Here is a 26,792-nt window from a genome sequence, read left to right as displayed (position 1 = left end):
AGTTTAGTGTATCCTTCAACAGTACCAGTTTATTGTATCCTACAACAGTACCAGTTTATTGTATCCCACAACAGTACCAGTTTAGTGTATCCTACAACAGTACCAGTTTAGTGTATCCTACAACAGTACCAGTTTATTGTATCCTACAACAGTACCAGTTTAGTGTATCCTACAACAGTACCAGTTTATTGTATCCTACAACAGTACCAGTTTATTGTATCACACAACAGTACCAGTTTAGTGTATCCTACAACAGTACCAGTTTAGTGTATCCTACAACAGTACCAGTTTATTGTATCCTACAACAGTACCAGTTTAGTGTATCCTACAACAGTACCAGTTTAGTGTGTCCTACAACAGTACCAGTTTATTGTATCCTACAACAGTACCAGTTTATTGTATCCCACAACAGTACCAGTTTAGTGTATCCTACAACAGTACCAGTTTAGTGTATTGTTGCGGATATGAGGATTGTATTTTTTTGATTGTGTGTATTGTAGTGGTAAATTGTTGTGTAACATTGGTTGGATATGGCCCCTCCTGCCTCCAGAGTTGTGTAAAGGTAAAAAGGGCGTCTCGGTAGTTAATTCCATGAAACACCACATTGAAGGACACGATAAAACCCTTGTTCAGTAGCTTATATCTTATTATGTGTTTTAGAGTAAGGCCTTGTCTTCCATTAGAATGACACTCCATTGCACCAAATCAATTAAGAGTAGCTCCCCTTCAATACTTCCATTTCCCAGCCAAACTCTCCATCTGTGGGTAAAGCAGTTCACAAGCGTGGGGTGCACGCCCTCTCATGTCGCTGCGATAGTGAATATGTGCTCCGTGCTCTGTTTGAACAGGAGGGACGGGGGCGCCAGGGAGAGGCAAGCCCAGGGCGTGCCACGAAGGGCGGGGCTGTTCAGCCCCATACCCAAATAAGGAAACAAGCCCGTGGCTCGCCACGAGGGGCATGCCGTCGGCGCCATGCCCAAATAAGGAGACAAGCCCGTGGGATTACCATACAAGACCACGAAACAGAGCACGGGGGGGGGGGGGGGGGGGAGGGCGGTACCGAAACCGAAGAGGGCGTGTCAGACCCGCGCTGAAGGTTTGGACAGAAGGGTGCGACGATCGCTGGGACAAGCGACATGAGGGATACGGCAGATGAGTCCAAGTGCATAAGAGGGTTGGCAGTCCACCGGGAGAGAGTTCAGAGTTGCACTGGAGTTGCATGAGAGATACGAAAAGCCTTTGACAAAGAGCCGCTTCAACCAGCCCCGTTTCAACCAGCCAAGTGACCCTGCCGGCGTGCGCTGTAAAGCCGAATACAAGGAGCTGCCGGCTCCTCGCTTCCTGCCCGTAGTGGACCTGCTCGCTGTGCCCTGTGATCCCACCTGCTCATCCCTCCAAACGATTCCTACCCTTCCATCCATTTGCGTATGTGAGTTTGTTCTGTTCGTGCTGTCCTGGGTAGTAAACTAAATCAGTATAAGCTAGTAATTTGCACTGTGTTACCTGCTTTTTCATGTCCGCTGTAAATACCCGTGACTGCTCTTTTTGCTTATGTGTGTGTAAATAATAATAAACCCCGTTACTCTTCTGTATGTCTTCTTCTTCCTCTTTGCATTCGTCGTCTTAGTCTTTTCCCGATTGAATAGCGGTGGCGCGATACGGCCAACATTTGGGTGAATCGGGTTGAATTGGGGAACAACTGTTCGGCCGCGGTGCCTTCGCTTGGCAAACAACATCCATATCCGTGGACCGTAACAATTGGTGTCTGGGTGTGAGATTCGAGGCCCGAACCAAATTTTTTAAAAAAACATCTAGAAAAAAATTTGGTCAAAATTTGGAGCTGCTGCAAATTTGTGTTGTTTCAAAGCAAAACCCGATTTTTGAAATCGCGCCATGGCTGGTCAAGGCGACGGGATGTCGGTGGGAGAGATAAACGGGGTAGAATCGACCCAGGACCTCGGGGAAATGTATGTGGATGAAAGAGAGGAGGAGAAAAATGGCAATGTGGTTGCGGAGGTTTCAGACGCGCAAAATGGCGCTCTCGCGCACGAGGTTACGGGCGCGCAAAATGGCGCCTTTGCGCACGAGGTTGCAGCAGCACCAAATTGCGCCGCGCACGTGACCGCAGCGGCCGCGCCCGCGGCGCCGATGAACTGGGTGCATTTTCTGGCACAAATGAGGGCCTCTATGGAAGAGTCAATGTATAATTGGAAGAGGGACGCCATGTCAGACGAATCCGGGTGTGATCTGGAAAAATTGAGGGAGGAATCCAGGTGTGAAGTGGAAAAACGGATAGCAGAGGCAAAAAGGGATAATAAAAAAATGATGGAGGACATGAGGCGCGAGTCGGGCGGGGTCCCAAGGGTGCACGACGAGGTAACGCGGGTCGAGAAGCACTGGGTGAACGAAGTTGAGAAAAGCATGGGTATCTGGACCGGGGTAGAAATCGCGACACGGGGTTTGGAGCAGCCAGCGACCGCTGAGGTAGAGGAGGGTGTTTTATTAAAGCCAGCGGCGTCGAGGTGAAAAAAGAAAAAGTGCTGGGAATTAAAATTGAAGAGATGACGCAGGTAGCCCGGGAATTGCAGGGAGAAATGGAAAATGTGCAAGGTCTGTGCTCAACTCATAATTGTGTGCTCATTGACCAAATAAAGAGTTTGCAGGTGCGCGTGGAGAAGGGAATCCCCCAGGTGAGTCGTGCTGTATATTGCGCGGGTAGATTTTGTAGAAGGATGTTTGGCGACAAAAGAATTGTCGCGCGATTGGGGTCAATATGGCACCTGGGCGTTGGTGAAGGGTCCCGTGTGAGTAAAAATGGCTCACGTGTGGAAAAAAAAGTGAGCGTGTTACGAAGCGCGAGTGTGATACCGAGTGCGAGCGAGAATGCACGTCGGGGTGTACGGAGTGTGACACAAGGAGTGAGAGCAATACGTGTGCGTCAAGGGGTGAGCGTGTTACGAAGCGCGAGTGTGATACCGAGTGCGAGCGAGAATGCACGTCGGGGTGTACGGAGTGTGACACGGGGAGTGAGTTGGTGGTGGAGCGGGTGCGAGAATGCACGCTTGGAATGGTTGAGGGTGTGCGAGGAAGCACACCTGAGTTGGTCATGGCGCGGGTGTGGGAGAGCCCAGGTGTGCGCGGTAGTGGGTGGATGCCAGAGTGCACGCCCATGGTGAGTGTTACGGAGGACGTAACGGAGGAGATGTATGGACCGAGGTGTGCGAACGGCGAGTGTGCGCAAGAGTGTGCGCGAGAGGTGTGGTGTGTAACAGGGAGAGCGTTGGTGGAATGTACGGACGGCGTTGCAACGCCGGGTTTTGTGAGGGTGAAAGGGGTAGCGTATGCGTGTGAGCATGCAGGTGAAGCATCGACGGTAACCGGGTTAGCGTTTCGGGCGACGGATAGCCGATGCGAGTACTCGGGGCGCGGTGTGCTTTGTTGGATGCAGGGCCCGGCGCGGATCGAAGCTGCGTCGTTTCTCTTCGAAGCGTCGTTGCCGATTCGGGCTTGGCCCCGCCCCGCACGGTCGAGTCCGGGCCTTGTCGGGCGAGGCGACCGGTCCGGTTCAAGGGCGAGTGGGAGGAAGCGGATGGTGCCCCCTCGTGGGGACGGGGTTCCGACCGGGGGAGATTGAGCCATCGGGCTTGGGACCGCAAGGTACCGCGCCAAGATGGTGCGTGGAATCTCGGCCGGACCAAACCACCTCCCTTGAACCGAAAGCCGGACGGATTCAACCTGCAGGCGACCAAACCACCCGAATTCATTGCTCGGCTTTACGAAGCCGAGTTTAATGATGTCATGACGCAACGAGGCTAGGATATAGCGGACTGTGATGATGATAATAGTGATAGTGGTTTTAATCCGAAATTTAGAATAGTGGGTAGAATTGGCAGTAATTGGCAAATTTTTGATTGGTTGGAATTTGGTAAGCAAAATTGATAGTGGGACGTCCCCGATGTGATGGGATGGCCAATCCACCATCCCTCACAGCGGGGGTCAAAGGAGCACTAGTTTATGGGGTTTATGGCAGTGAAAACTAGCCCGGGAGGGTTTGGATAATGTGTAGGGATCTAGAGAGATGACCTTAGGTGACGTTAAGGTTAGGTAGTGACAATGATACCTGTACTGGGGACGCAGGTAGATTAGTGTGGATGATAACGACGAGGGAGCGCAATAGTTTAAAGGGGCGACTTGGAAGCGCAAGTTTCAGAGGGGAGTAGTTAGATGAGATGATGCCGTGTGAGTGTTGGAAGTGTATTTAGAAGTGTATTGTGAAAAGTGTACGGTGACCAGGTGTGATTGCACAGGTGTGCAACTGAACAGGTGTATGGAGCAGTGTTTGAGTGATGGTGATGGTGATGTGTGTTGTGTTGACCAACTGGTCCAGGAAGAGGAGGAGGGTGCAGGTGGCACCAGGTGTGAGTGCACAGGTGTGCAACAACAGGTATGAGGAACAGGTGTATGGAATAAATGGTAGTGTGGAGTATATGGAGTATTGGAATGGATGGTCGTGGAGTGAGTATGGTGGAAACTATGGAGTGGAGTGGATGGTGCGAAGGTGTGAATGGGGGAAGAGTGGACCCCCATCACGAATACCCGGGGCGGGTAGTGTAAGTGTTAGGTAGAGGGTATAGGTAAATTGTGGTTGGATATTGGCATCTGTGGTGCGGGTGAGAGAATGGTATTTGGATGGGTGCATTAGTGTTGTGGAAATGGCTGGGCGTGTAGCCTGTTAGTGTGTGTAGTTGGTTTGGGCACTCCACCACTGTGAGGATGTCGGCCAGGTGAGGCCGCAGGTGGGCTCTGGGAGCCGGTAGAGTTGTTGTGGATGGGGCCCGAGGATCCGGAGGACGGACCCGGGTAGCCCAGTGCCAGAGGGCACCAGGGGGTGACAGAGCCAGGAGGGGCCTTCCCCAATTAGATAGGTTAGGGTGAGGAGCTAGGTAAGCTCGGGTGGCAACTGCAGTGGTGGAGGTGTGCAGGTGGGTAGACCTGCTGGGAGAGCTACACATCTCAGCCCAGAAATTGTGCAAGGGCACCGGGAGATGAATCGGGGGAGTGAGACCCCAAATTGAGAAGCACCACAGTTTGGTCAATGGGAATTGGTTTTTAGAACCCATAGTGTAAGTTGGCCAATGGATTGGCAGGGAAAGACCCCGGGTAGTGTAACGTGGGTTAAAGTCATATAGAGGATAGTTAGGATTGAAGTCTCCTCGCACCATCTACATCCACTCACCTGAGGTGACAGGAACTCCACACCATGCCATGTTTAATTATTTTTATGTGCAAATGTTTGGAATGTGAGACGCATCATGACGTGGGTGTGACATTGTGCTTTGTTATTCCATCTCTTCCTCCTTATGAGGAATGATGATGAATTAGTGATGGCAAATTTTGGATAGAGGGATTGTGGTGACGAATTTGGTATAGGGGAAATATGGGGAAGACGTGACAGTAGCGACGAATTTGTAATGTGTAGATTTTGTAAATATGGGGTAAGGGCAAGGGTAGTGTAAGTGACAGGGGGGGTGACGTACGGTAGGGACGAGCTTTCTCACTTCGCTCTCCGTACGCATTTCACCTTGCATTGCCTTATTGACGTGTACCCTTGTGACCTTAGCCCTCGCTCATCTGTCTCTCCCCCCTTTTGTCTCCCACATGACCTGTGCGCGATTGGGCGCCAAGGGGAGCGTGCGTGAGTCGGCCATTGTGCGCCCGGAACTCCCAGAACCAGCTGTCTGCATCGATGCACCACATTATGGACCACATGTCTGTGGCCGAGCACCACTTATGGACCCCATGGGTTGGGGCATGGCCCCTCTGCTGGAACCGGCCATGAAGGCCCGAAATCTTGCTGGCGGACCTTGGCCACAGGGCACCGATGCCCCACAGGTGAACCACATGTAGTCGGCCCTGTGGGCCATAAATAAAGAAAATAAAAACGGACACGTTAGGTGCATTTTATTGCAAATAGGCCGCCAGCAAAGGAAAAAGACAACAACTGGAAGAAATAATAATAGCCAGCAGAGGGAGCCGAAGAGCAAGAGACCACCTGCAGGGTTAGGGGTTGTTGTTTTTATTTTCATGAACTGTGGTGACTGCACCGATTGGTGCTTGAGGGTGCTTTGGTGCGTTTTTGGGGTGCTTTCATGGTGCATTGATGCAGAGAAGACTGTCTCCCCCCCCAGAAAGAACAATCACAGGTCCTGGGTTAGTTTTGTAAATAAAAGTAGCGTCAATTGTAAATAATGCTCCCCACCGTCAGTGTATAGTTTGAAGACCATTCCGCAATTCGGTTAGCTGTGGGCATGAGTCTGTTAGGCAGGGTGCAATGGAGCAGCGGGACACATTTATTTATGTTTTAAAACTGTCGCACTCAGGGTCAGGTTAAAAGTAGAGGGAACTACACCTACGTGTCACACTAAATTAAAGTTATAGGCCCGGGACGTGCCTAAGAGGAGGAGGGTGCAGTGTTGCGGATATGAGGATTGTATTTTTTTGATTGTGTGTATTGTAGTGGTAAATTGTTGTGTAACATTGGTTGGATATGGCCCCTCCTGCCTCCAGAGTTGTATAAAGGTAAAAAGGGCGTCTCGGTAGTTAATTCCATGAAACACCACATTGAAGGACACGATAAAACCCTTGTTCAGTAGCTTATATCTTATTATGTGTTTTAGAGTAAGGCCTTGTCTTCCATTAGAATGACACTCCATTGCACCGAATCAATTAAGAATAGCTCCCCTTCAATACCTCCATTTCCCAGCCAAACTCTCCATCTGTGGGTAAAGCAGTTCACAAGCGTGGGGTGCACGCCCTCTCATGTCGCTGCGATAGTGAATATGTGCTCCGTGCTCTGTTTGAACAGGAGGGGCGGGGGCGCCAGGGAGAGGCAAGCCCAGGGCGCGCCACGAAGGGCGGGGCTGTTCAGCCCCATGCCCAAATAAGGAAACAAGCCCGTGGCTCGCCACGAGGGGCGTGCCGTCGGCGCCATGCCCAAATAAGGAGACAATCCCGTGGGATTACCATACAAGGTCACGAAACAGAGCACGGGGGGGGGGGGGGGGGGAGGGCGGTACCGAAACTGAAGAGGGCGTGTCAGACCCGCGCTGAAGGTTTGGACAGAAGGGTGCGACGATCGCTGGGACAAGCGACACGAGGGATACGGCAGATGAGTCCAAGTGCGTAAGAGGGTTGGCAGTCCACCGGGAGAGAGTTCAGAGTTGCACCGGAGTTGCATGAGAGATACGAAAAGCCTTTCACAAAGAGCCGCTTCAACCAGCCCCGTTTCAACCAGCCAAGTGACCCTGCCGGCGTGCGCTGTAAAGCCGAATACAAGGAGCTGCCGGCTCCTCGCTTCCCGCCCGGAGTGGACCTGCTCGCTGTGCCCTGTGATCCCACCTGCTCATCCCTCCAAACGATTCCTACCCTTCCATCCATTTGCGTACGTGAGTTTGTTCTGTTCGTGCTGTACTGGGTAGTAAACTAAGTCAGTATAAGCTAGTAATTTGCACTGTGTTACCTGCTTTTTCATGTCCGCTGTAAATACCCGTAACTGCTCTTTTTGCTTATGTGTGTGTAAATAATAATAAACCCCGTTACTCTTCTGTACGTCTTCTTCTTCCTCTTTGCATTCGTTGTCTTAGTCTTTTCCCGATTGAATAGCGGTGGCGCGATACGGCCAACGTTTGGGTGAATCGGGTTGAATTGGGGAACAACTGTTCGGCCACGGTGCCTTCGCTTGGCAAACAACATCCATATCCGCGGACCATAACAGTATCCTACAACAGTACCAGTTTATTGTATCCTACAACAGTACCAGTTTAGTGTATCCTACAACAGTACCAGTTTAGTGTATCCTACAACAGTACCAGTTTAGTGTATCCTACAACAGTACCAGTTTAGTGTATCCTACAACAGTACCAGTTTAGTGTATCCTACAACAGTACCAGTTTATTGTATCCCACAACAGAACCAGTTTAGTGTATCCTACAACAGTACCAGTTTAGTGTATCCTACAACAGTACCAGTTTAGTGTATCCTACAACAGTACCAGTTCAGTGTATCCTACAACAGTACCAGTTTAGTGTATCCTCCAACAGTACCAGTTTAGTGTATCCTCCAACAGTACCAGTTTATTGTATCCTCCAACAGTACCAGTTTAGTGTATCCTCCAACAGTACTAGTTTATTGTATCCTCCACAGTACCAGTTTCTTGTATCCTCCAACAGTACCAGTTTAGTGTATCCTCCAACAGTACCAGTTTAGTGCATCATCTAACAGTACCAGTTTAGTGTATACTCCAACAGTACCAGTTTATAGTATCCCACAACAGTACCAGTTTAGTGTATCATCCAACAGTACCAGTTTAGTGTATCCTACAACAGTACCAGTTTAGTGTATCATCCAACAGTACCAGTTTAGTGTATCCTACAACAGTACCAGTTTAGTGTATCATCCAACAGTACCAGTTTAGTGTATCATCCAACAGTACCAGTTTAGTGTATCATCCAACAGTACCAGTTTAGTGTATCCTACAACAGTACCAGTTTCGTGTATCATCCAACAGTACCAGTTTAGTGTATCCTACAACAGTACCAGTTTAGTGTATCATCCAACAGTACCAGTTTAGTGTATCCTCCAACAGTACCAGGTTAGTGTATCCTCCTACAGTACCAGTTTAATGTATCATCCAACAGTACCAGTTTAGTGTATCATCCAACACTACCAGTTTCGTGTATCCTCCAACAGTACCAGTTTATTGTATCCTCCAACAGAACCAGTTTAGTGTATCCTCCAACAGTACCAGTTTAGTGTATCCTCCAACAGTACCACTTTAGTGTATCCTCCAACAGAACCAGTTTAGTGTATCCTCCAACAGTACCAGGTTAGTGTATCCTCCAACAGTACCAGGTTAGTGTATCCTCCAACAGAACCAGTTTAGTGTATCCTCCAACAGTACCAGGTTAGTGTATCCTCCAACAGTACCATGTTAGTGTATCCTCCAACAGAACCAGTTTAGTGTATCCTCCAACAGAAACAGTTTAGTGTATCCTCCAACAGTACCAGGTTAGTGTATCCTCCAACAGTACCAGTTTAGTGTATCCTCCAACAGTACCAGGGTAGTGTATCCTCCAACAGAACCAGTTTAGTGTATCCTCCTACAGTACCAGGTTAGTGTATCCTCCAACAGTACCAGGTTAGTGTATCCTCCAACAGTACCCGTTTAGTGTATCCTCCAACAGAACCAGTTTAGTGTATCCTCCAACAGTACCAGGTTAGTGTATCCTCCAACAGTACCAGTTTAGTGTATCCTCCAACAATACCAGGTTAGTGTATCCTCCAACAGAACCAGTTTAGTGTATCCTCCAACAGTACCAGGTTAGTGTATCCTCCAACAGTACCAGTTAAGTGTATCCTCCAACAGTACCAGTTTAGTGTATCCTCCAACAGTACCAGGTTAGTGTATCCTCCAACAGTATCAGGTTAGTGTATCCTCCAACAGTACCAGTTTAGTGTATCCTCCAACAGTACCAGGTTAGTGTATCCTCCAACAGTACCAGTTTAGTGTATCCTCCAACAGTACCAGGTTAGTGTATCCTCCAACAGTACCAGTTTAGTGTATCCTCCAACAGTACCAGTTTCGTGTATCCTCGTTAGAGTCTTGCGTACAGCTGGTGCTGGAACATGAAGTCGGGCTCTGGTCTTCCCTTTGAGTCGTCTTCACGAGATAAGATTTCGATTTCTGTGCACTTGTCATGTGATATTTACTTCCAATGGGCGTTAGCGGTCACCACACATTTACCTTCACAGTACTTTTATCGTTTCTTCTAAAATATATTTTATTAACGCATTAAATATTTTGTCTATGTCCTACATAACGATGCTCCATGATAGTGTTCCGATAACATATTGCCACTGATGTCGGTGGGTATTGTTTTCATTGTTCTGTAAAGAAACAAACTTCGATCCTGCCGAGCAGCTGTTATCCAGGCAGGAATAATATGCTCCCCATATGGCAGTCCACTTGTAAAGCTCTTTTTCATCGATTATCGTGGCTTGTTCTATTCGTAATGCCTCCTGTTTGAAATAAATTCTTCTTTTTTTTGTAAATGTTAGTATTTACAGAAAGAAAACGATAGGCTATGCAAACATTGAACCGTCTCGGAACTTCCTTATTTGTTTTGGTCAATTCTCCCCCAAAGATGTCGGGAGCCACTGCATCGGATCAAAATGGTGTTTGGCGCTGAAGAAGCGATCAGATTGTTTACACCTGACAGTGTTATGAACCGATAACGCTCCATGAAAGCCCGGTTCATTATTGGTATAAGTCCAATATCGGTATCGGTATCGGTATTGAGAGACCAAGTGAAGAAAGAATGAAGGAAGCCAACCTGAAAAAAAAGATTTCGTAAAACTGATTAACACCGATTAGGCTAATATATAATATGCATATATATGGCATGCATATATATGGCATATATATGGCCTTTATTTATGCTCGTATGGAAGTTCTTAATACATTCAACAATGTTCAATACATTTCACAAACTTGTGGCGTTCGCAGATCCTTTCACTGTGCATTGATCAAACTCCAAACATCCGGACCTTCCCTCCTGCTATCAAGGCTGTGGTTGCCCCCATCTCCGTTTCACAGGGTGCACCCGACCCAATAATCTGATGCACCCGGGGCTACGGGTGACCCACTTCTGGATTTAATCAATGTACGACGTACATTCCTTATTTATTTCTATATCGAGTGAGCTCCGACAGACAGTGGACATGATCTTTACCTCCTCCACCAAAGGTGGACGGAGGTTATGTTTTCACCCCTGTCTGTCTGTCCGTTTGTCTGTCTGTCTGTCTGTCTGTCTGTCTGTCTGTCTGTCCGTTTGTGAACAAAATATCTCAAAAAGGTGCGGACGGATTCGGACTAAATTTGGCAGGGATGTAGCGTATGTGACAAAGACGACATGATTAGATTTTGGTGAAGATCCGGATCCGGCTACTAGATATTTTTAAAGTGATTCTTCACCATTGGGAGATAGGGCCAAAAAACGATACATAGCAGGATTTCTCAAAAAGTTGTGGACGGTTGATTTTGATTAAATGTGATTCTGTGTTGTGATTTTCTGGTCTACTCTGGGATACAAAACGTAAACTGTTCACCTGGCGGAGGTATGCTCTCTACCGAGTGCCGTTCTAGTTCAATATTAAATTAATTCCGATGAACTGTGTCTTCTTTGATTCTTGTGGGAAGAACTTTTGCAGAATCAAGCAATCGAGTTAATCAGCCGGAGAAGATAAATATTTATTGTTATTTCCCCGCACGCAAAGAGAACACTCGGGTTAACAAATTGGTTCACTTTGTCTGTCTGTCTGTCCACAAACGTCAGTTTATGATGGAGGACCTACTTAATTTCAATTGAATGTTAGATTTTGAACACAAATCAGAAAACGCACTTGCAGTTTAGCAGTACTTTGGCTCCGATTTCGTCCCGATCGCACATGCGCAGACAGGAGCAAAATCTTATTTTTCCTCTTTCTACCTGCCTGGCAGTGAATCAGAATTGAAAATCATTTCAAACAGGAAACTTACTGTTTATAATGACGTCATAAAGGACACAAACAGCAGGCACGAAGAACTAATGCAACGTGTTAAATAAGGCGGTGTAAAAGACGCTGCATCAATGGCGGTAAACTTCCGAATTGTTTTTTCTTCATCCTTTAAAATCTTCATTTTGTTTAAATTGAATTATATACTCGAACACGGTAGGACACAAATCGCCTTGTTGGCGTTCTCAAAACCCTTTAGTTTAATAGGACTTGGGCAAAATATTACAACATTTTACATCATCACGTCCAATCAAATTTACCTTTCACAGACGCCGCCCACGTCCTTGTTTTTCAAGACTACGCGGCGCAAGGTGTTCTACCTCTATGAACTCCAGTTTATGTTATTTGTTGATGATGAAACCAGTGTCATGGACTGAATGACAATGACACTACTAAGGAAAGGTTTTATAGCACAAAATGAGAAATACGTACGGTTACCTGCCTCAAAAGTGCCAGTGAGGGAGAGCACATCAAATCCGGCTGTCCCATCTGCAATCGTGGGGATGCAAAAGATTCTTTCATTAGTAATATTCGTGCAGTACAAATCGAATAAATAGGTAGATATGTAAAACATGGTACACGCCAGAAAGTTGCCAAAAAGGCATCTTCGGTTCATTGGGTTGCAACGTAGAGAACGGGAATTATCTGTTGAAAAGAGAGGAGGAGGAGGAAGAAGAGGAAGAGTTTGACGAGGAGGATGATAATGATCAGGATTTTGCATTCGTAATATGTAGATGATCACAAACAGGATGATTCAGCATTAAATAGCAAATTCACCGACGATTAATTACTGTGGAGGCAGCCACGTCTTTCCTTGGTCCGTTCTTGATTGGCTGGTATAAGCACGTGACGTAAATCTCTGTTTCACAGCCAATCGGATTGGTGTTTCGCAAGTCAGGCTGAGCATCACAAAAGTGCGCTGCCCATCGGATGGACGATGGACATTAAGCCGGCTGTCCCATCCACTGTCATTCGCTCGTGGACATGAAATATTATCCCATGGTGTTTTTCATGAAGAGTTGGAATTTACCTGAACAAGTTACAAATTCCCGCTCAAAATCAATCTTCCTTCGAGCTTCACGCCTGGCCAGCCGGTTCGTGAAAGACTTGGGACGAAAAGTTTCCCCAGCGACCCAAGAAGTTGGGAATAATTGGAGCCGTTTAAATAGTTGCAGTAATAGATGTTGTAATCGTAGTACCGCCGTGAAGATTTGGGTTGGTTTTAGGTGTTACATCTATTGTGTTACTATCACCAACTTCATTGCGCATTTTCCACTAACATGCAGACTCTGAAACACTGTCTAAAATTTCATATGATTGTTGCCAAAAAGTTTACTTTTCGTAACTTCAAAGCACAACAACAGGTTCCACAATAAAGTACCTGAAGCCCACCTCATAAAAGCAAATCCCTTTGTCTTTACCTGAAATACCTTCACACCATTGTCTTCTATCACCATGGGAGTGGTGATGTCGCCCAATGATGGCGAGATGTTTGTTCGTTTGTTGTTGGAAAAAAAAAATCTTCATTCTTGGTGGGGAAAACTGATGGATCGGTAAGTTGTTTAAGGGGCGGGGAGGAGTGGAATGGTGGATGTGGGAGTGGAAGTACTGACTTGTAAATAGTGTTATTTACCGATAATTGTTTTCAACGAATGAAGTGAACGCCAGATAGTTGGCTGAATTCATTTCAGAAGGGCCCCTGCTGATTGGCTAGCGAGCGGAGTCTCCTGACAATAAAGGACACGCCCACTTTTCTATGCTGCTCAGCCTGTTGTATCGACCACTCACATCCTTTGTATAAACGACATCCCTCCACTACAGGTTGGGCAGAGAGGAAATCGAGGAGATGTGAAAGAGTTGTGGAAGCGAAATGACGAATGATGCGCTCCGGAAAGTGGTGCGAATTCATCGACGACTCAGCAATAAAATCAATGAATTAATTAGCAACGAATCAATGAAAGGAATTCTCAGTTGAGCACGATTTATCCTTTGATTAAATGGTACAAATAATTGGATGAAAAGGATGAACAGAAGTGTTAAGTTGTGATGATGTGCCGCATCGAGGCGTCCCCGATGAGCTTCTCACTCCCTGCGCAAGTTTCCCACGCTTCTTGCATTGCCATGGTGACCAAATTTGGCAAGGTGATGAGAGGTGGGAGGTTCAGCATACCAAAGGTTGTTGCCATGGTAATTCCCACTACCCCACCTCACTTCTTTCCGCCACCCAACTCTACTGCTACCCCCACCATCAAAGTTCCTCTCTCACTTCCCTTTGTGAGTAACTTCATGATGTCATCTTTCAAAGCTCGTGCATTAATTTCGCTAAAGCTCCCCAAAGGGCAGTGGCAGTGGTCACGTGGGTTTGCTAATGGTTGCCAAAGGTAATACACACGAAATGATGGGGATGGTGGAGATCTTGGATCGTAAGGAAGATGAGGGGACACGTCATACAATGTGGTGTTGTTCACAAGCGATCTAATTACTGTTATAAACCCTTTTCCAGGTATACAATATTAATAAAACTCCTGCATTCATTATTTATATTTTTCCGCTTCATGTATGGTATCCTTTCACACAATTCCATGGTATTTTCATGATCCAAAGAATCCCTGTTATAAACCCACGGTAGGTCTGACCCTACAGCGGCTCTACATCCGCACCACGATGACCCGCAGTTGTTGGCGGACCTCGTCCTCGGAGCCGAAAGTAGCGCAGGTAGTATAAAAAGGGCAATTAGAGGAGGGTAATGAAATCACCGGTGTATTTAAAGCGAACACCATCCATTGTGGGTGCTGAATGCATTCCAATACGTACTGTTTGCGTTATACTGGGGTGTGAGATTTGCCGGCCATTGCACTGGGTAACACTGCCCCTTCCTTTGTGTTTGGCTCCCGACATCGTGTTACCGAATTAGGTGTTGTTTTACCACTGGTTTTCACTACTTTATTTGTGGCATATATTTCACCTGGCCCTCCATTCCTGTCGTCACCCTAACCGCCACACCGTCGTCTGTTGACTATGCGTGACCGCAGCAGGTGTATTTTTTTTTAAATATCTGACTGTAACGTCCAAGTGGTACAATAAATAATAGCACAATTGGGCACCGAGGTGAACTGTGAGGGCAAGCATCCACCTGGAAATAGATTTTCAAAAATGTCAAACTTTTGAGAGAGCAAATATGAATAAGAGAGCTTGTTCTGCCTTCATTTTCCTGGATGCAGGTAAAAGCCGTTCAGTCATAAAAGGGAGTATATTGACAGAAAGTGAATTCCCACTTGGTTCGCTGGAGGATCCGTGTTTGGCCCGAGACAGGTATTTCAAAGACTTGGAATTTGTTTGTAGGAGGGGGAATTAAATCCAGCTGAGAGGCACAAATGCATCCTCAGTCTGAAGGATCGTGTATGGAAAAGTAATGGCGGCTGAGATCCTGTCCGGTATGTAAGCACCTTCGCAGCAACACCTGCTACGTCACAGGTACATATCAATGTCCGATTACCCTTGATATGTGTCCAGACTTGTCGATTTGCTAACTTGTTCTTTAGATATTTTCGGTTACCGGTTCAGTGTTCAGTCCCAACCAGGTAATAGGATCAGATGTCAGATAGGTATGATAGCTAAGGTAAACCTCAGGTCGGTGAATACACAGTGGAGAGAAACGACGAGTCGTAAGATGAGGGTGACTCAAAGAGAAGGTAACCGTCACCGGAGTTTTGGAGGCGAATCACGTGAGCTTAAATATGGTGGTGGGGGAGAGCTGGAAGAGGGGGTAAACCAAGAGCTTCTTGGAAAAGTGAGCACGTGTAAGTGGTGGGGAGATGTAGGAGAGAGCGTCGGAAGAACTAGAGGGATGGGGAGGGGTAACCCGTCTAAGCAGAGCGAGCTGGGTAAGCAGCAGCGGTGGTGTGTGTGCCTCCGATAACAGGCCCAACCAAAGCCTGGTAACAGGGAATGCCTCATTTCCATCGGCTTATGAGCTCTGCACCTAATCTTTGGCGCGGGCAAATCTGCATTGAAAATAGCCACGCGGCCAATGTCACCGTATTTTCGGTGGAGGTGTGGGGTAGGAAGATGGGGGTGCAAGTGGGACGGGGGAGGGGGTTAAGGGTCTGAGCAAGTAATGTGCGCTCGCTTCGCTTCGGAACTGACGGCAGTGTAAATATGTGCCCACCCGATAATACAAGGCCCGCTAATGTCGGCAGGGCCGGGACGATGGAAACCCACTGGTTTCTACTTCCACTTGGCGAGAGCCATCTTGAATAGCATCAGTGGTAGGCCTACTTTGTATGATTAATGTTACATATTAGCAATCATGTATCGATCCAATTAATCATATTGCACATTTGCATCCGGCATGCTATCAGTTGTCTCCCAGCCCTTCAGCAATCCAAGTGTCCATTCAGACTTCAGTTAACCACTTGTTCCAGAAATTTTAGTTGGTCTTTCTTTGGCCGCAGATGCAGATGCAATGTTACGAGGCTAATGATGAAATGTTTTATGGCATTGATGTGTGTGGGCATGGCTCGATAGATATGACCTTGTGATTGTTTCGACATCAACAAAAGACCTACTGATCTTTCTTTCTCATCTGGTGCGAGACTTTGAGGTAGGGCTTCACCATCGGCAGGTACAAGATTAAATTCCTCCATGAACCTGCAACATGAAACCAAGACCTTGCGTTCAATGAACAAATGTAAACAAGGGACATAAAGACGAGAGTAAGATTGGGCAAGATCCCTCTCCCCCTCCACCTATAACATCATCGGTCCTGGTTATACATTCGATGGATAGCAGGGAATTTCAATTGGAAAATATTCAGAATACTGAACAAAAGCACCAGGTCTACACCAAAATGTCGGCACGCACACCGGCATGGAGAGATGGGCCACCTCGCCCTATCTTACTCTGCATGGGTTTACTTGCTTCAGAAGCATGTTACCTGATCAGGTGTGTCTTTACTGAAAAACAACTCTTTCGGAATCATACTTGTACCAGGCATGGTTTTGTACCTCCTCAAAAGACATCTGAAAAACCACTAATTTAACCATACTAGCAACGGTACCTGCCCTATAGGCGGAGCTTCAATTGGGAGGCCCAAATGAAAAGGCTAAATATCAGAAATTGAAGGCTTTTTTTCTTTTAAACGATTTATATAAACATCCGTTAAATCTCGATCGGTGCAGCCGTTTGTGCGGCACCCGGGAAAATAACGTCATGCGGGAGCAAGTATCAGCAGGATGTGGCAGTGTGGGAGTCCACGTTTCTGATCCTCCTTCATGCAGAAGTAGCCCACCACTTCTCCAAGCATTCCGCTCTTCAGATCCGCCATGAGAGATTTAAGCTTGATACTGAAGACGCGTGCAGTTAGTCCTCCCGATGTCGTATGTACTCCCGATACGTGTTTCCTTCATTGTAAAAACTACCAAATCAACAGTTAAAACGATTTTGAGCCGATAGGTGTTACGGCCTTGGCAAGATCGATGGAGACAGCGATCTGTTAGCGCATTCACCGCCCAAATAGCTATGTGGAATTCTCTCATGTAGAGATTAAACGTCGTTTGAACTTTGGCCGAGGTCATTATTTACTTTTAATGATGTTTATATGCGAATGATGTTTAATGATGTTTATATTGGTTTTGGGTCGTCCTTTCCGCATATCTCGTGGGATTGTGAGTTGGAGAGACGGCCGTGATGGCGGGGAGAGGGTTGGAATTCTCTCAAGCAGGGATTCAACCCGTGTCCTTATAAAAGCTCTTTGTCCGAGGTCACCGAGTCCGATCGGTGCAGCCGTGCAGCGATCGGTGCAGCCGTTTGTGCGGTACCCGGGAAAACAACATCGTCACAATGAAAACATCGTCACAATGAACGTTATGCGAACGCGAATGTTATGCGGGAGTCCAAACCTGAGAATGTTGGAGACCACAGCTGAAATTGGAAAAACTAAATAGCCTATTTTACTCCTGGAGATCCCAGGATTAACCACCCAAAATATTGTTGCGATCGGTTCAGCAGTTTCTACGGTACCTTCGAACGACAGACAGACAGACAGACAGACAGACGGACATTTGGTGAATTATAGTAAGATTTTAACCTGCAATGGCTAGAAGATGCGCTCTGAGTCCTAAAGACGGTCGGTGGTTCTGAACCAACCGGGCGAGTTGTACCAAAGACTTCAAAAACGCTATGTGCTGCTTATTTGCTCGACGCTGAGCGTTTAAAAAGGATAGAGCACTGACAAACAACCACCGGTTGGCAACTGTTGTGCAGGCTTGATGGGCCTAATGGCCTCCTCCTGCGTCAAAGTTCCTTAAGTAAGGGGATTTGAAGTGCGTGCGGTACTATCGCTCTCATGTTGTCTTTTCGTACATCCTAGGTCAGTTACCGGTACTGTTGAATGGCTGAGGCTCATAAAACTGCTTCCACAGTCATCATGGAAGACTTTTAGAAAGATCTGCAATATTTGCCTAAAGTATAGTGAAGACTGAGTCAAAGGAGCTAAGACGATTACTCCTCAATGAGTGAAGCTCTCATGGACATCCCCAAACAGTGTTAATAAGCCAAGTTCAGGACAGCTTCGAGTCTAACTCTGGGTTCGACCCAAACTTTGGACACAACAGAAGGATTCGTACTTGGACTCAGACCAAGAGCATTAGCAAAGTAAAGGCCAAGAGTGAAAAGTGGTGAAAATGATTATTGACATAACCAAGTATCACCAGTTTGCTTTCACTGTTCCTGGACTTTTGAAACATTTTCAGTGTTCTCCACCATAGCACACAAAGTCATTTTTTTGTATATGAAGTCAAGGCTCGGAACGGATCAGGAAGCAACAAAGCAAAAGGAACTAGAACAGCACTCAGTAAAGACCATACCTCCCCCAGGTGAACAGTTTACATTTTGTATCCCACTGATAGGTCATATCTGGATCCAGACCTGAACCAAAATCGAATCAGCTTGTTCTTGTCACCAAACCAATTTATGCACCTAGTTTTGTCATAACTCAACCATAACTTTTTGAGACATCTTGCTATTATATCGTTTTTGGCCCTATCTCTCAATGATGAAGAATCACATAAATACTTCTATCTAGATTCAGATCTTCACCAGAATTTAATCGGTTCTTCCTTGTCAAACACTCAACCTGTCCACAAAGTTTCGTCCAAATCCATCCATAACTTTTGGAGATATCCTGCTATGTGTTGGTTTTAGCCCTATCCCTCAATGGTGAAGAATCACTTAAAAATTAAATAATTCTCACATCCGAATACATATTCAGATCTTCACAAAAATCGAACCAATTCGGTCTTGTCACACACCTAACCTGTCCACAAAGTTTCGTCCAAATCCATCCACAACTTTTTGAGATATCCTGCTATGTGTTGGTTTTAGCACAATCACTCAATGGTGAAGAATCACTTAGAAAATTAAATAATTCTCATATCCGAATACATATTCAGATCTTCACAAAAATCGAACCAATTCGGTCTTGTCACACGCACAACCTGTCCACCAAGTTTCGTCCAAATCTGTCCACAACTTTTTGAGATATCCTGCTATGTGTTGGTTTTAGCCCTATCACTCAATGGTGAACAATCACTTAGAAAATTAAATAATTCTCATATCCGAATACATATTCAGATAGTCATAAAAATCGAATCAATTCGGTCTTGTCACACGCACAACCTGTCCACCAAGTTTCGTCCAAATCTGTCCACAACTTTTTGAGATATCCTGCTATGTGTTGGTTTTAGCCCTATCACTCAATGGTGAAGAATCACTTAAAAATTTAATAATTCTCACATCCGAATACATATTCAGATAGTCATAAAAATCGAATCAATTCGGTCTTGTCACACACCCAACCGGTCCAACAAGTTTCGTCCAAATCCGTCCACAACTTTTTGAGATATCCTGCTATGTATCGATTTTTGCCCGATCTTCCAATGGTGAAGAATCACTTAAAAAATTCTTGTAGCCGGATCCGAATCCGGATTTTCACCAAAATCTAATCATTTGGTCCTTCTCACACATGCTACCTCTCTGCCAAATTTCGTTCAAATCCGTCTACAACTTTTTCAGATATCCTGTTCACAGACAGACAAACAAACAAACAGCCAGACAGACAGACAAGGGTGAAAACATAACATCGACCTTTGGTGGCAGAGGTAACAAGAGGGAAGAGGTGGGTGGGGGACACCAACAGCAGTGTTGAGCGACAACATAGAGGAAGACTTGGGCAAATAATGGATGTGGGGAGGAATGAGGGGTAAGGGAGAACACACGGGGTGGACAAGATGGATGCAGAAGCAATCTCTCAGGAAGGAAAAACTGTAAATTTGGAAAGAGGTGGGCCCTGGGGTAAGGAGACTAACAGGGGCTCAGTGTGTCTGCGTCAGCAGAAAAATAAGGATGAATTTTTCTCAAACAAATATTGAGAGAGGTATGTTGACTCCCGTGAGAGAGAAGGTGAAGCGACGACGTTTCAAACCTGAGCCCATCTGCAAATCAAGAGAGAGAACTTCCATTATTGTTTTCTCTCACTTTGAAGGTATTGTCGCTCTCTTTGAAAAAGGGTTCTCGCCCAAAACGTCGCCTCACCTTCTCTCCCCCATCATGGTAGCCCTCCTCTCTCATCTGGTTGAGAAATTTCATTGTCCTTATTCACCTTGGTGGTTTCTCGTGTGGATTCAATAATTATCGGCAAGGTGATAAACTGTCATCGCTGTGCTTCACAAGGAGGGCGTTGCGTCATCGGCAATACAATACCTTGGTGGAGTGATCATTGAACCGATTGTCCATTGCACTAGTATTTGCTGGTGGACGTTAAAGATCCTAGTGTGCCTTCTGAAAAGAGTAGACATTGTGTGCCAGTGCTCTGACCGAGTTCCACATTTTTGCTCAGATCACCACCCATGCACCGACCTCCCTTGGTAGTGATTGGACCTGCTGTCGGGCAGGTACTTGATGCGCATGGAGGTGATGCTTTGTATTTCGTATTTTGTTTGCATCACATTTGTAATTGAAGTGAATACTTTCTCAGACAGCCAGTTAATCTAATGCTGCGCAGCAGGTGACTCAATTTAGAAAGAGTTTCTGAGATGAAACATCCATTTTGGACACTCACACACGTTCTGTTCCTTAAGGGGTCAGCACATACATTTCACAAGACGTTGGGTTAGAGTTAGGGTTAGAGTTAGGGTTAGGGTTAGAGTTAGGGTTAGGGTTAGAATTAGAGTTAGAGTTAGTGTTAGCGATAGGATTAGGTTTAGAGTTTGGATCAGGGTTAGCTTAGGAATGGGTCGCAAATAGGTTAGGGTTAGGGTTAGGATTAGGATTAGGATTAGTGTTAGGATTATGGTTAGGGTTAGAGTTAGGGTTAGGGTTAGAATTAGAGTTAGAGTTAGTGTTAGCGATAGGATTAGGTTTAGAGTTTGGATTAGGGTTAGGTTAGGAATGGGTCGCAAATAGGTTAGGGTTAGGGTTAGGCTTAGGGTTAGGGTTAGGATTATGGTTAGGGTTAGGGTTAGGATTAGGATTAGGATTAGTGTTAGGATTATGGTTAGGATTATGGTTAGGGTTAGGATTCCGTTTTGGGTGGAAATACCCACTCTGAACTGTCTTTCTGGTGATGTTCTAGCAGAGTGCTGCATTGTAGAGAGTAGAGAACTTGGGTTTTGCCAAATTAATATGCATAGGTCATCAAAGATTGATAACGACATCCTTATGAACACATATTTTTCTCACTTTTCAGCACAGAAAAGTAAAATGTAATCTTCCGGTGCATTCGCAGGATGTGAGTAATGAGAAGGCTTCTTAGTATCAGTTCCATGTAATTAATTGCAAAAGCCATTCAGGAGGAAGAAAGATTCTAATATCACTTCCAGCGATATTTATGTGATGATTTAGTACGTGCTGTTTCCTCACTCGATGCTCGCCATTTAAAAAGGGTAGAGCACGGACAAACAGCCATAGGTTGGCAATCATAGTGCACGCTTCATGGGCCTAATGACCTCTGCTTGCGTTGAATTTCCTTGATTCGTCATAATTACTGTTTCAGTGTTATCACAGCTTCAACATAGTGAGGGTACTGGACAACCGTGTTGGAAAGTATTCCTCAGAGTTCGGTTGGACAATTGATCCACATGATCCGGATCCAACGTGAGCACTCTCGGACTCCTCAACATTCAGACATTTGGCTCCTTCAAGCTTTATCTTAGTTTAACTTCTCTTCCTTGAAAAAACATTCAACTTTCCTTTTATAAGTATCAAGTTGACTCGTCGTACACCATACTTGGGGGGACTTGCCAATTGACGTCGCATCAGACCTGCTCAATCATCTTAAAGGAATCTCACAGAGATCATCTTTCTATTCGGGGTAAAGAAGAAACAGGTTATTCATCTCGTCTCACCGACCTGGAGTGATGGGTAGTGTGAAAAACAAGTGGAATAACCAGTCTTTCTGTCCTTTACTGCGTCACAACCAAGCTTACTCCGCTTTCATTGATAGTTCACATCAATGTTTCAATAAGGGGAAAAATGTAAAGAAATTCTAACATAATCCTCCCACCATAGATCAGGAATCTTCTTAAAAAGCCACTTCCGAAAGGCGGATTTCATGAACATTTGTCTGATAACATCCTCATTATTATCTGTCATACCCCAGTTATGTGACATCATGCAAAACACTTAATACAGAGAACGAGGCTTTAAATCAATGTCATTTGCACATGCTCCACATCACGGAAAGACGTTTTACATCAGCACGCTGAGTTCAACGAAGCCACTCTCACGGTGGACATCTTGTATCAACAACATAGGGTGGACTGACGAATTAACTGCAATGCGAAGAATGAGAGTATGTACAGTGCATTCAGAAAGTATTCAGACCCCTTCACTTTTTTCACATTTTGTTATGTTGCAGCCTTATGCTGAAATCGTTTTAATTCATTTTTTCCCTCATCAATCTACACTCAATACCCCATAATGACAAAGAGAAAACAGGATTTCAGAAAGTTTTGCAAATTTTTTTTTTTTTTAAACAACTGAAATATCACATTTACATAAGTATTCAGACCCTTAACTCATTACTTAGGTGAAGCACCTTTGGCAGCGATTACAGCCTCGAGTCTTCTTGGGTTTGACGCGACAAGCTTCGCACACCTGGATTTGGGGATTTTCTGCCATTCATCTCTGCAGATCCTCTCAAGCTCTGTCAGGTTGGATGGGGACCGTCGGTGGACAGCCATTTTCAGGTCTCTCCAGAGATGTTCGATTGGGTTCAAGTCAGGGCTCTGGCTGGGCCACTCAAGGACCTTCACAGAGTTGTCCGTAAGCCACTCATGCGTTGTCTTGGCTGTGTGCTTAGGGTCATTGTCCTGTTGGAAGGTGAACCTTCGGCCCAGTCTGAGGTCCTGAGCGCTCTGTTTCAGGTTTTCATTAAGGAGATCTCTGTACTTTGCTCCGTTCATTGTTCCCTCAACCCTGACCAGTCCCTGCTGCTGAAAAACACCCCCACAGCATGATGCTGCCATCACCATGCTTCACCGTTGGGATGGTATTGGGCAGGTGATGAGCGGTGCCTAGTTTCCTCCAGACATGACGCTTAGAATTGAGTCCAAACAGTTCAATCTTGGTTTCATCAGACCACAGAATCTTGTTTCTCACAGTCTGAGAGTCCTTTAGGTGCTTTTTTGCAAACTCCGAGCAGGCTTTCATGTGTCTTTCACTGAGGAGAGGCTTCCATCTGGCCACTCTGCCATAAAGCCCAGATCGGTGGAGTGCTGCAGTGATGGTTGTCCTTCTGGAAGTTTCTCCCATCTCCACACAGGATCTCTGGAGCTCAGCCAGAGTGACCATCGGGTTCTTGGTGACCTCTCTTACCAAGGCCCTTCTCCCCCGATTGCTCAGTTTGGCCGGGCGGCCAGCTCTAGGAAGAGTCCTGGTTGTTCAAAACTTCTTCCATTTAAGAATTATGGAGGCCACTGTGCTCTTGGGAACCTTCAATGCAGTAGAAATTTTTTGTAGGCTTCCCCAGATCTGTGCATCGACACAATCCTGTCTCTGAGCTCTGCAGGCAGTTCCTTCGACCTCATGGCTTGGTTTTTGCTCTGATATGCATTGTCAGCTGTGAGACCTTATCTAGACAGGTGTGTGCCTTTCCAAATCATGTCCAATCAATTGAATTTACCACAGGTGGACTCCAATCAAGGTGTAGAAACATCTCAAAGATGATCAACAGAAATGGGAGGCACCTGAGCTAAATTTCAATTGTCATAACAAAGGGTCTGAATACTTATGTCAATGTGATATTTCAGTTTTTTCTTTTTAATAAATTTGCAAAACTTTCTAAAATCCTGTTTTCTCTTTGTCATTATGGGGTATCGAGTGTAGATTGATGAGGGAAAAAATGAATTTAAACGATATCAGCATGAGGCCGCAACATAACAAAAAGTGAAAAAAGTGAAGGGGTCTGAATACTTTCTGAATGCACTGCAGCTTCTCAAGACACTGATCTTTCACCAGAGACCATATCTTCAAATTTACCATCATGGGACTGTTGAGTGGCTATAAATAAATATTTAAAAAACACGTATCGGTGTGATGAAGCAATGGGGTCGGCCCTATATTTCACCCACCCAAAGTAATTGCAATTTAACCTGGATACCAACTTGAAGGCCTCGTCTTGCAAACAAAAACACCTCGCAATCTTTAATGTCAACATTGCAGACTGGCTTAGCATTCATTCCCCACTTAAGCCCACAAAATAACCAAATTATCCCCATTTGCCTATTTTTGTTTTCTTCTGTTTTCCTTTTTCTTACAATATTGCAGGTAAGTAACATCCTGGCAAGGAGAGAAAAAAGTTGACCTTATAAGTCACGTGGTCCTACGAAACGCATGTGCCCAGAAGAATCCACCGGATCGCTTTACCATCCCTGCCGAACCTTGGTCAGGCCATCAGATAAGGAGTGAACTTTTTATCTACCTTACAAAGGATGCCTCAATAAATATTATTGGCAAGTCATTACTTTGATAAAGGGGAAGGAGGAAGTGAAGTAAACCACGTGTAGGTATGCAAGCGCACTCAACAAATCACTTTGCGACAGGTGTCCACCCAGGCAGTCCAGTCGATTTGAAGAGCTCGGAAGTACGTTTACATCTTGGTCCTTCTCGATCCGAGTCAAATCAGGTAGGTCGACGCACCTGTGATGGCGTCATTCACACTGAACTGCAACCACAATCTATATATATGCTCTTGCATATATGGGACTTGGAAACCCTTGACTGCTTGTCTGCGTTGATTTTGCATGGAAAGGGAAGGTGTGGGGGTCTGGATGGTCCGGAATAGGTAATATATTTTGGAATAACTTTCATAAAGAGAAGCACCTGAAGATGGAGATACAGATTGGAAATGGAGAGAAGAAATGAGAATGAAAGCAATAGTTGACAATTAATATTGCTTTTAGATGATGGGTGGGGTTGAAGATGCAGAAATGGCTTAATGGTGGAAGAAGGAGTTCAGAGGATAGAAGGAAGAGCCACAGAATGAGTGAGTGTTCATGAGAAACGGAAAGATTTCTTAATGCATGTGAGGAGTGAGAAGGAAGGACAAGTGGGGAAGAAACAGACAGCCTTGGATGGAGCAACCACCCAAATTTAACGAATTACGAGATGGAGGCGCCTAATTATGATCTGTCGGTGCTCTCATTTGCATAAAACCCTCGCCTCTGACACGTTAATTAGCAGCGGGCTCCTTTGGGGCAATTAGAAGCGATAAAGTAGCATCAAAATGGAAGTCAGGCACGTTAGGCCTGTCGCCTGGCGATCGCTTAAGATGCGTATTTTAGCTGCTGGTGATTGGGGGGTGGCGTCCAAGTACAATTCCTGTCCATGGCTTCATCATACCGGGTAAAGCTACGCCATGACAGGGTAAGATCTTTACTTTAGTCTGGCAAAAGATGGAATTATTATTTGGAATAATTCTACCATACTTGTGATGCCATATGAAGATCCAGAGGTCGTATACTTACTTATACAGCACCTCATAATCCGATTGGTTCACAATGTGAATCCATGTCATTCAAATCTTGCTTTGTAATATTTTATAAATCTGAATTATTAATTAGAATAAATAATTCTTCTTGGCTGTGGTTTATAGTTATAGCATTAGAAACGACAGAATATCAGGCTGTTCAAATAGTCCACTTTTTTTTTTAACATCCTGTATATATATATATACATATAAATAAATAGCGCAGTGGGCTGTTGACGCGTAATCAACGGAGGTCCGTGGTTCGAGCCCCGCATTGTCAGAATTTTTTCACACTTAGCCCCTCGCAGGAATTTGATTCCTGTTTATAAAATTATATTTATTTATATATATATATATATATATATATATATATATATATATATATATATATATATATATATATATATATATATATATATATATATATATATACAGGGGGCTGCAAAAGTAGGTATACAGTAATGAAAAACAAAACGTGCGCACAAAACGTATTTTATTGATTTATACAAGCATATCAATAATAACATATCAATAATAAACATATCAATAATAAACATATTAATCCCTCAAATGTTCAAACTGTTTGCCCCCGGCATTCACACACTCCACTAGTCGAGTGTGGACACCCATGCACACTCTGGCACAAAGGTCTTTATCAGCATCAATTTCCTGGCAAGCCTCCCGTATGAACTGAATCATGGCATCAACAGAACGTGGCTTGCGTACGAAAACCCTGTCTTTTACACATCCCCAGAAAAAGAAGTCCATAGGGGTGAGATCCGGCGAACATGGTGGCCAGTCAACGGCTTCCCGACGTCCAATCCACCTGTTGGGAAATTCTTTGTCAAGTAGCGCACGCACAGTGAGTGCGAAGTGCGGTGGTGCCTCATCCTGCTGAAAGTAGAAGTCGTCCTGCTGCTGTTGTTCGCGTACCTGTGGTATGATTGTATCCGTCAGCATGTTCAGATACACGTGTTGATCGACAGTCCTGTGCAGAATGATAGGTCCAACGACACCTTTGCAGGACAGGCCAGCCCACACTGTCACCCCAGGTTGATTGAGCTGTTGCTCAATCGTGACTTTAGGGTTTTCAGTTGCATAGTACACACAATTGTGCCGATTAACGGCACCCGATAGCTTAAAGTTTGCTTCA

Source organism: Myxine glutinosa, chromosome 13, assembly GCF_964187855.1.
Source record: "Myxine glutinosa chromosome 13, kmMyxGlut1.1, whole genome shotgun sequence".
Lineage (NCBI taxonomy): Eukaryota > Metazoa > Chordata > Myxini > Myxiniformes > Myxinidae > Myxine > Myxine glutinosa.
This window is presented reverse-complemented; position numbering follows the sequence as displayed.